This window comes from Danio rerio, chromosome 23 (assembly GCF_049306965.1).
Source record: "Danio rerio strain Tuebingen ecotype United States chromosome 23, GRCz12tu, whole genome shotgun sequence".
Lineage (NCBI taxonomy): Eukaryota > Metazoa > Chordata > Actinopteri > Cypriniformes > Danionidae > Danio > Danio rerio.
In genome coordinates, this window is record NC_133198.1 from 41,290,001 (window position 1) to 41,301,729 (window position 11,729).

The 11,729-nt window shown below is 33.9% G+C and overlaps 1 long non-coding RNA gene across 1 annotated transcript in view; it reads left to right on the forward strand.

The window, feature by feature from the left end:
* Window positions 1-10,770, forward strand: part of LOC141380547 (uncharacterized) — a 17,517-nt gene extending 6,747 nt beyond the window's left edge. Inside the window, exon 3 of the long non-coding RNA XR_012398693.1 lies at window positions 8,519-10,770. This is a non-coding gene — a long non-coding RNA (uncharacterized lncRNA). The remainder of the gene's footprint in view (window positions 1-8,518) is intronic.
* The last annotated feature ends 959 nt before the right edge of the window (window positions 10,771-11,729 follow it).

Genomic DNA, 11,729 nt, shown 5'->3' on the forward strand with positions numbered 1-11,729 from the left:
CTGGTGCAGTATTCCTATATATATAAATTTATTTTATTGATTTATTAATAATTTAATCATGGCCCTAATTAATTTTTAAATATTTGTTGAAAGGAGAGATTTGTATACGTGAATGATAATAATAATAATAATAATAACAATAATAATAATAAAATGCAGATAAGGGAATCTTCTATTATATTATGATTCTCACGTTATAAAAATAAATCTTATGGGCTTATTTTAATTGTATAGTTATACTGTAAACATTTAAGAGTAAACATGTTTAGACTAAACTGTAAAAAAAGTGACATGAACAAAACAAATATTGTCAGCAATACATATTCATATAATATAAAATAACATAATATAACATGTTTTATAATAATAAATCATACTTCAATAAGGAAAATATGCATGAATGTGTATATAAATATGTTTTAATTTAAATAGATAAATATTTAGGTGTCACGGTTGCACAGTGTGTAGCACAATGGCCTCACAGCAAGAAGGCCTCGGCTAAGTCAGTTGGCATTTCTGTGTGGAGTTTGCATGTTCTCTCTGTGTTTGCGTGTGTTCTCCAGTTTCCCTCACAAGTCCAGAAACATGTGGTGTATTGTATTGTAAAGTAAATTGTCCGCAGTGTATGAATGTGTGAATGAGTGATGTTTACCAATGAAGGGTTGCAGCTGGAAGGGCATCCGCTGAGTAAAACTTATGCTGGATGAGTTGGCAGTTTATTCCGCTGTGGCGCCTCCAGATCAATAAAGGGACTAATCCGAGAAAATGAATGAATGTGGTAAATATTTAAGTAGATAAATGACAAAATATAACAACAGTTTTAATAGTAATAGTGATGATAACATTAATCTCTTATTATACAGTACAATATATTAAAAGATTAAAATTATAGCTACAAAACCTGCCTGATCCACGAGTGCTGTTCCATCCCCTAGTTATAAATCATGTCAAGCAAAATGCACCTGATGTTTCTTTTTTAGTGTCTAACCTTAGTTTCAGTTTCAGCGAAATGTGAATGAAGCTTCCAAAGCTGCAATTTCTGAAAAATCCATTCCTGCAAATGTCATAAAAAGTACACCGGAGAGGGAGAATTTGTTTGAGGGGAATAAAGGAAGATAGAAACAGAAGAAGAGGCCAAAAGTGAGAGATGAACACTATATCTCTCCTGTCACATTCGCAATGTGATCCATCACTGGGGAAAAGAGCAGTTCTGTGGCAGGTGGACACTTTCATTTTGATCCTGAAACGAGTGACTTTTTGTCCCTTTCACTGAGACAAATGTCCATAACTTTCTTATTCTTTTGGGACGTTTGAGGGAATGGGGTAAAATGAAAATTAGCATACGAGTTTTTGACGTGACGTTGCATTTTTAACATCATACATGACAAAAATGTATATTATTATTAGTGTAGACATCAATTACAATTGTTTTAAACGTTTCTTCTTTCCCCCATGGACCTCATTTAATAAAAACTGCTGTGTTATTACATTTATTTTCCTTTTTGTTTTACATTTTTGAGAAAAATCACAAGCATTGTTCGATAAATTAAAACTCATCTGTTTTCCTTCGGCTTAGTTCCATATTTATCAGGGGTCGCCACAGCGGAAGGAACCGACAACTCTTTTGGCATATGTTTTATGCAGCGAATGCCCTTGCAGCTGTAACCCAGAACTGGGAAACACCCATACACTCTCCCATTCACACACATACTCATACACTGCACCAAATTTGGCTTATTCACTTCACCTATTGCGCATGTCTTTGGACTGTGGGGGAAACTGAAGCAGCCGGAAAAAAACCCAACATTGGGACAACATGCAAACTCTACACAGAAATGCCAACTGGCCCAGCCGGGACTGAAGCCAGCAACCTTCTTGCTGTGAGGCGACCACTGTGTGAGTGCTAACCACTGAGCCTCCGTACCACCTAGTCAGTCTTATGTTATAGGGTATATGCCGAGCTAGTGTTTTTCCCATACTGATAAACTTCCGGTGACCTGTTATTGTGAATTTTTTTTCCAATTTATACGTTTCCTTTTACAGCATCAGTGTTGTAATGTAATAAAAATACATACAGTTAAATAAACTTTGGCGTTCATTTAGTTGCTCAAGCGTAAAACAAGCGCTCGTCAGAATCGGAGGTCCATTGAATATACTGGGGTAAAATAAATGCTCATATTACAAAGACATGGCAGGGGGAAATGTAATTTAATGCAGGGCTTCTTGTACAATCTGAGACACTTTATATCGGATATCACTCAGCCAGTGGAGATCGTTGATTTTTAAAGAAAACTGACCTTAAATGCGCAATTTTTGCATTGGAATACAGTTGACCGGAAGCGCTTAACCCAGGTTACTGGCAAATTCAAAGTCCTATTAGCATGCTTCGGCATATACCCTATTGCATACTATTGTATAATATAGATTCGTTTTTTTTAGTTGTTGCTAGTTTTGTCACACAATAGGATACATTTAAGGTACAGTTCAGCAAAAATGTTAAAAACACAGTGAAAGAATGAAGTGATTGACCTCAAACACATGCAGTTGAAGTCAGAATTATTAGCCCCCCTGAATTATTAGCGCCCCTGTTTATTTTTTTCACCAACTTCTGTTTAATGGAGGGAAGATTGTTTCAGCACATTTCTAAGCATAATAGTTTTAAAAACCTATTTCTAATAATAATTTATTTTATCTTTGTCATGATGATAGTAAATAATATTTGACTAGATATTTTTCAAGACACTTCTATACAGCTTAAAGTGACATTTAAAGGCTTCACTAGGTTTATAAGGTGAACTAGAAAGGTTAGGGTAATTAGGCAAGTTATTGTATAATGATGGTTTGTTCTGTAGATTATTAAAAAAAATAGCTTAAAAGGGGCTAATAATTTTGTCCCAAAAATGGTTTTTAAAAAAATAATGACTGCTTGTAATCTAGCCAAAATAAAACAAATAAGACTTTCTCCAGAAGAAAAAAATATTATTAGACATACTGTGAAAATGTCCTTGCTCTGTTAAACATTATTTGGGAAATATTTAAAAAAATAAAATAAAATGAAAAGGGGGCTAATAATTCTGACTTCAACTGTATATTTCCTCAAACATCAGACTTCAAACTAGATAAATATATCTATTGTTTTTGTTTTTTTAAAAAAAAAGCATTTTTACTGCCTATTTGTCAGCTACATATGCAGAAGATGAGTAAACCGATATCTGGTGGTTGCGTGAATTCCAAACTTGGATGTTGCATGGAAATAACGCTGACTTTATTTGCCATCGGAATCAATGTAAATACTTTTTATTCTGTAATTAGACATGAATAGCCACTCGTATTTACTACTAAGAAGGTCTGATCTTTTTGAGTTTATCATGATTTTATTCGATGATAGCTGCAGTGAATTCTTACCTTATTAGCTACATGGCCTTGTCATTCACTGAAGTAGTGCATGTTTATGTATATGAATATCATATTTAGGTATGAATAACCACTTTAAGCATAATTATTGCTTGATGTGTATTGCAATTACTATGCATTTTGATCAGAATTCAAGAATTCTCAGCAGGCTGCCTGTCTAGGTAGGGAATTGCCACTTCTTTTTAACAAGAATTACCCCAGTACAGCATTCAAATGCAGTTTTTTTGGCATGTATTTTTTATTCCAGGTCAATTTGGACCCAGATAATAATAAAATACTTATATTGTAAGAGAAGGTTATGTTATTTGGGAAAAAGTTGTCATAATATAGATTTAAACATTGATAATGTTATAGAAAGTTATATGTTTATAGAAAGTTATAGAAAGAGTATATGCAGTTACATTTCTTGGTGTTGTTTTGGATCTTAAAATTTGTTGGAAACCACAAATAAATAATGTGAAATCAAAATTAGTAAAAACTGTAGCAATAGTGTATAAAGCAACATTTATCCTGGACAATAAATCAATGTACTGTATGTATTATGTAACACACTTATGTAGCCATATATGAGTTATTGTGCTGAAATATGGGCAAATACATATAAATCTAATTTACGATCCGTAGTACAATGCAGAAAAAAGTCATTAGACTGAACATGTGGGGTATTTGAAGCATCCAAATCCTTTATTTTGTTAAATTGAAGATACTTAGGTTTAATGTTTGGTTAAATTTAAATCAGCACAATTTATGTTTAAAGCTTGGAATAAATTACTTCCAAATTGCATACAAAAGTTTTTTGAAGAACGACAAGGGGGATATAATCTGAGAGAAGAACAACATTTTAGGATGTTGAAAACAAGGACAACTTTAAAAGGTTTGTGTATGTCTGTCTGTGGTGTGAAATAATGGAACAGTCTAGAAAAGACTCTCAAACAATGTCAGGATAATAATCAATTTAAAAAGTTGTAAAATATATATATTATTAAAGGAATATAATGGTGATTTGAAAGGATCAAATTTTTATTAATGTCTATTTGCAGTTAAAAAATGTAAAGGTACAAATAAAATCAAACATAATTTGTCAGAGATGCCAAAATAATAAAATATGTTTCATGTGAAAAGAAGAGATAAGTAAAAGAAGAAATAAGTTTATGTAATAGACGAATGATGTATGTAAAGGGGTGTGAAAATAATAAGCCTGTGCTTCATCCCACTCCATTTTCGACCATGTTGAAATGTATTTTTTGTTAATAATATTTTATGAATGATAGTTCTGTTCGAAAATAAATAAATCAAATCAAGTAATGAATGTTATCATTTACCATTACTAAATTTATCTAAATAATTAAGGACCGTTTGAGGAATTCTTTAATTTTACATTTTTACACATAACATTTTATATTTCATAAACAGAAACTCCTCATCCCCCCCAAAACACAAAAGCAAACACAAACAATGATTTAAACTATACATTTTTATGTTGATGAGAGATGTGAGACCTATTTAAAAATTATTTATTTATGACATTTATGATCTGAGAATTATTAGTGTTAATCATATTGGAATGAATAGAATTTTAATTCAATTCAATTGACTATATTAATTTAATTAATTTGATGACTCATAATTGCTCAAAAGCATTCATGAAAACCACATGCATATTTAATTAATAAACGAAAAGGTTAAAAGTTAACCTTTTTAGGTTAAAAGTGCTTTTCCTGTGTAAATTCCAGTGTAATTTTGTTTGTATGTTTAAAAAAAAACAGCCAAAGTGTGTGCGTGAGTGCTAAATAAATAAGTATGAAGCTGGTAGTCTTGACTTTGACAAAAATGATTAAAAAAATTGAGCAGATATTGAGCTTGTTTGCTCCCCTAGAAATAAGATCTCATTTTTATTTATCTCTGGGTCAAAACAGACTCTAATCTGATATGAGAATTGAAAAGGACAATTTTTAAATGAGCGTTTTAGGTGACATTATACAATTTATAATATATTTATTATTTATTTAATCATATAATATTATATAAATATACTATTATATAAATTAAAAATAACTATTTATCAAAGAATCCTGAAAAAAAAGTCCCAGCTTGCAGAAATCAAGAGCACTTTGCTTTTCACAATTGTTTTTTCATAGTAACAGCCATCTCAAGCAGCCAATCGTCATATTTCTGAAGGATCATGTGACACTAAAGACAGTCTTATTTATACATTTAGATAATTTTTAATCTAATAAATGGAGCCTAATGTAGGTGTGCACAGGAGACTTTGCAGACTTTTGCAATTTTGTATACTTTTCAAGTCGAGCAGTAATCTGAAATGCCGTGTTTTGTTGGCTCAGCACATTGTGCTGCATTATCAGTTTGAACAAGACAGATTTACACACAAACTATTGGTGTCAGACAGTAAACTTCACCCCTATCTTGTCTAAGTTTTAAAGTTTGTATCTTTACTGAAGGCGGATCCTCAAAATAGTGCAATAAATAAGAGCAGATGCAATCAGGCAACTAAAAATCATGTCAATATTATTGAAAATAAGTGTTATATATGGACTAGCCCTGCGGCATGTGTCACAAAGAGGATAGTAAGCTAACTGCTCAGTTTAATCCATCATATAACATCTTTAAATTTAAATAGCACCCTGTTAGCCTCCAATAAATGTCACATTTAGTTAGGCCTGTCGCAAATATCAAAATTTATACTGTGCAATACATGGACATTAACAAAATCTTTGGTGCTGCAATATACACTCACCAGCCACTTTATTTGGTACACCTGTCCACCTGTTCATTATTGCAAATTTCTAATAAGTTAATCACATGGCTCGAATTCGGGAGACCACGAGAACACAGAACGTGTCCTGTGAGAAATATGCTGCGTTCTTCCTGATGGTCACAAATTTTTTTAAAACAGAAAATATACAAAAATACTTTGCACAATACAAATAAAACAGATTTTAATAGAAATTTCAGCAAATAAACAACCTTACTGTGTTTATGGGCTCTATTTTGATGGTCCATGCGCAAATGCTTTCAGGATGTGTCAGGACGCGTTTTTGCTAATTTAAGGACAGGAAATCTGCCTTGCGCTTCGGCGCATGGTCTAAAAGGGTTGAGTTTATTTTCTTAATGAGTTATAGGTGTGTTTTAAGAATAAACCAATTAGAGTCTCATCTCCCATTCCCTTTAAGAGTCAGCTGTGTCGCGCCAAGAGAGCATTCGCTATTTACAGGACGCAAAGTAAGTCTAAGTGGAAAAAAAATGAGCATTTCACAAGCAAACAGTTAACAGTTATTTAACAGAAAACTGTTAAACAGAGCATCTACTGCATGAGAATAAGAGATAATGGATCACTTTCACTTTCACTCTTGGATAGGGAAACCTTTACGCAGAGACATCAATTAGCCTATAAATAAATAGTTTTGTTTGTTAAGCGCAAATATTCGTTTAAAAACTATTTCTAAATTTAGTTCTAATTTCCAGTAAACGAATAAATGAACAACAATAACAAAGTGTGTTCAAAAACCTGAGTTATATCCTAAAACACATGCTGTGCCCCATATGGTCTTAAACCTGACAGGTGGGCAAATCTAAGCTTGTTTTTAATAAAACAAATATAAATATGGATATAATAAATAATACTGCTAATAATAATAACATTAGACAAAAGCAAATTGTTATGAATGAACTGAAAAAGCCTCCCGAGATGAAGAAGACATAAAAGCAGTGGTTTTTCATATTTATGTAGGCTAGAAAATAATATGTTTTGTAATATTTTAATCCTTTATATGTATATCCTATATCTATTATTGTTATATCCTATATATATCCTTAATATTTACATTTTTTTCATATGTAAAGATATTTGCCTATTGCTCTCTTGTGCGTATTAAGCAGTGCGTAAGCGAGGCGCAACTCTGCACCGGAGTTTAGACCGGGTTGGTTTTGGTCTAATGAAAAATCTATTATAGTTTTTCAAAATAGCAATGCGCCAGCGGTCCGCCTCAGAACGCCTTCCTTTTTAGACCAGGACGTCTATGGACGCAAAAATGAGCGCTAATGCATTTGCTATTTAAACAGCGCAGTGCAACGCCTCAAAACGACTCTTGCGCCAAGCTGAAACTAGCAAAAGACTATTGCGCCGCGCCTTGCGCCACACTGCGCTGGGTGTATGATAGGGCCCTATTTCTTTATTAAGATTTTCATGTCAATGTTTACTTTAATCGTCTCATTTAGGGAAACTCCTGAGATAATTAAGTCGTATCTCTAAACTTTAACAATAAATCTTTTTAAAATGCTGTGCTTTCCAACTTTTATTTCAGTCGCAATGACTTCTGGGACTTGTAGAGCGAGTTTGATGCTCAAGTCTTCATTGGTGCATCCTCGATACCAAGAACACATCCGGGAACTTTCATGTGTCCTCCATTCTTGTGCTCTTGAGTGTTCAGAACTAAGTGAAGTTTATTTCTAAACTAATTTCAAGAGGATCTCGTGCTTATGATTGCTTGCAGCTGGACCCACATTATCCATTTTACAATGCACCAATCAGACGATTCCTAAGCTACTATAAATACCCAAGGTTACGTAAGGCAAGGCAAGTTTATTTATATAGCACATTTCATACACAGTGGCAATTCAAAGTGCTTTACATAAACAGGAATAAAAGAGACAAGTGTAAGAAAATAAAAACAAATAATAAGAATTGTAAAAATACTAATAATAAAAATAGATAAAACAGATAAAAATGTGTTAAGATTATAGGTTATAAGATAATGAAAAAGAAAAGAAAAACATAATAGTGCGATCTGTCGGACCCAGCACAGTGCTCATTCAGTAAAGGCACAGCTAAACAGATGTTTTCAGTCTTGATTTAAATGAGCATAATGTTGGAGCACATCTGATTATTCCAGCAGCGAGGGGCGTAGTTGCTGAAAGCTGATTCACCCTGCTTTGACTGAACACTTGGAACTTCTAGTTTATATGATCCTTAAATCCTGAGTGATCTGTTGGGTTTGTATTCAGTGAGCATATCTGTAATGTATTGAGGTCCTAGACCATTTAGTGATTTATAGACAAGTAATAATACTTTAAAATCTATTCACAGCTATCTTCATTTTGAAGAATCCCCCCTTCCACCCGTACTCCTCCTCCTTCCTAGATGGGTGGCACGATGGCCCAGTGCTTGGCACTGTTGCCTTACAGCAAGAACGTCTCTAGTTCCAGTCCTTACCAAACCAGCTGACATTTTTTTTTTGTGCAGAGTTTGCAGGTTCTCTCCGTGCTCCCCCGGGTCCCCTGTTTTCCTCCCAACACTGTCCGAAAACATACAACCTAAGTTTATTGACTAATCCAAATCAACACCATAGACATGCTCCTACCAAGTACTTATCTCTTTAAAGAGCAACTACTATCTGCTCTTCAGCCACCACGACAGGGACGTTCTCAAGATCTACCTGAGCTCAAACTCCCCTCTTGCCTTGCAACGGTAGGGAGCCCCGGACTTGAGGATCTTATGAACTCAGTGCTCTCTCCTGAGACAGCATGCCAAACTAGCTTTATAATCAATCATCAGCTAAGTGTGAACACTTGAAACTTTGGCACTTGATAATGGCATTACACGAGGATGCAAGAACACTGAAGAATGCTGAAAGAAAGACTGGTTCAAGCTGATAGAAAGGCAACAGTAACTCAAATAACCTCTCGCTACAGCCGAGGTACGCACAACACGTCCAACCTTGAGGCGGCTAGGCTACAGTAACAGAAGAATCCCCAGGATGCCACTCCTGTCAACTAAGAACAGCAAACTGAGGCTACAATTCGTACAGGCCCACCATAATGGACAAAACAAGAATGGAAATGTTGCCTGATCTGATGAGTCTCGATTTCTACGCAACATTTGGATGGTAGGGTGAAATGAAAAGCATGGATGGTGTGGATTGGATATTTTCTTGGCACACTTTGGGGCCATTAGTACCAATTGAGCATTGTGTTAAAACCACAGCCTACCTGAGTATTGTTGCTGAGCACAGTTTACCCATCTTCTGATGGCTACTTCCAGCAGGATAGCGCTCCAAGTCATAAAGTGCGAGTTTTGAAGGCAAAAGGGGTTCCAACCAGATTTTAGTAAGGTGTACCTAATAAAGTGGCCGGTGAGTGTATATTCTCAAATAATGTTTAAAGCTATTTTTGTAGGACATTTACATTCTATCTCACCTGTCAAATTTTATAATTGGACATTTTATTAATAGGACACTTCATGCGATATAATATGACATTTACTTTTTAACACAATTCTAAATAACCTAAAGAATAAAACGACTTTGTTCCTTGAACGTGTTTATGGCTATTTGCATTATTATACAGTGGGGGAAATAAGTATTGAACACGTCACCGTTTTACTCAGAAAACATATTTCTAAAGGTGCTGTGGACTTGAAATTTTCACTAAACGTTGGTAACAACCAGAAATCCATATGTGCAAAGAAAACAAAACTAATTACTTAACAAATGAAGTAATGTGTAATGAAATGAAGCAGGGAAAAAGTATTGAACACATGAAGAAAGGGAGGTGTAGAAAGGCAGTGAAAGACCTGACAGCAGCTGATCAGCAGCAAATCTCTCAATAGTTCTTCAGCAACCTTCTACCCTTCCTCATTATAAATGAATATCAGCTGCTTCAGTGCAGCATCTACATTAGCAGGATGATGAAGATGAAACCAGGGTGGACATTTCAGCAAGACAATGATCCAAAACACAGCCAAGGAAACTCTCAAATGCTTCCAGAGAAGGAAAATCAAGCTGTAGAACAGCCCAGCCAAGATTTAATTGACGAGATTCACAGAAGCATAAAGATTTTCACACCCTGTTGAAGTCAGTGAAAAACTCACAGCTGTTTTGTTTTATTATTTTTTTTGTTTGTATTGTTTGAGTTTTTACCAAAATCTAGTTCAATTCTGTAAGTCAACAGCTCCTTTAAAAAATGTTCCCAAGAAAAAAACATGATGTGTTTAATACTTCCCCACTGTATGTAATCAGTGTTATAAAATGATCTCAAAATGACAATAAAATTGCTTATCACAAAAAATTCCGTGACTATATCTTGCACAGCAAAAATTCTTTATCGTGACAGGCCTACATTTAGCTTTATTTTTATTTGCTGAGTAACTCCTTATTTCTGCTTGCATAACTGACAGGAGAATAATATTGTCTATCTTATAATTTTCATCTGCCATCAACTATTGTTATATTTACAGTTTGTTTTTTTCAACATTGAAGCTTGATATGAAAACTTAAAAAAAAGAAGCAACCAGACAACTAAACATGAAACAGCAATTTAAATAAAGCCTAACAAAAGGTCAAACATTTCAGCGGTATTAATTATTCATACCCTAGAGCATGCTGGGAAGAGGCTGAATGGGACTGAACCTCAAAACCGTATTTGAACTCGCTCAGTGCATTTATCTGCCTCACCTGCTTGTTTATTCAACCTATAAATCAAAGTATATTCGGTAGTAGAATAGATCGGTTGAAATGCATGAACATCATGGATTTGCAGCCGACATATCTGCAGCAACTGCATTTTTCTCAATATGGACCTAAATCTCTAAGGAATATTTCCAGTACCTTGTCGAATCTATGCCACAAAAGATTAAGGCAGCTCTGAAGGCAAAAGGGTGTCCAACCTGATACTAGTAAGGTGTACCCAATAAAGTGGTGAGTGTAAATGTATCACAGACAAATAAAATATTGCATATATGTATAAATACAGTTGAAGTCAGAGTCATTAGCCCCCCGTTTATTTTTCCCCCAATTTCTGTTTAATTGAGAGAGTGTCTTTTTAACAAATTTCTAAACAGTAGTTTTAATAACTCATCTTTAATAACTGGTTTATTTTATCTCTGCCATGATGACAGTAAATAATGTTTGACTAGATATTTTTTAAGACACTTCTATACAGCTTAAAGTGACAACTTTAGGTTAACTAGGTTAATTAACTTAACTAGGGAGGTTAGGGTAATCAGGCAAGTTATTGTTTAACGATGGCTTGTTATGTAGACTACTGAAAACAAATATAGCTTAAAGAGGCTAATAATTTTGTCCTTTAAATGGTTTTTAAAAAAATGTAAAACTGCTTTTATTCTAGCCGAAATAACACAAATAAGACTTTCTCCAGAAGAAAAAATATTATCAGACATACCGTGAAAATTACCTTGCTCTCTTAAAGATCGTTTGGGAAATATTTAAAAAAGATTTAGATTAGATAAAAAAAAAAAAATTAAAATCTACATTAATCTTGGAATTAATCTGGATTAAAAT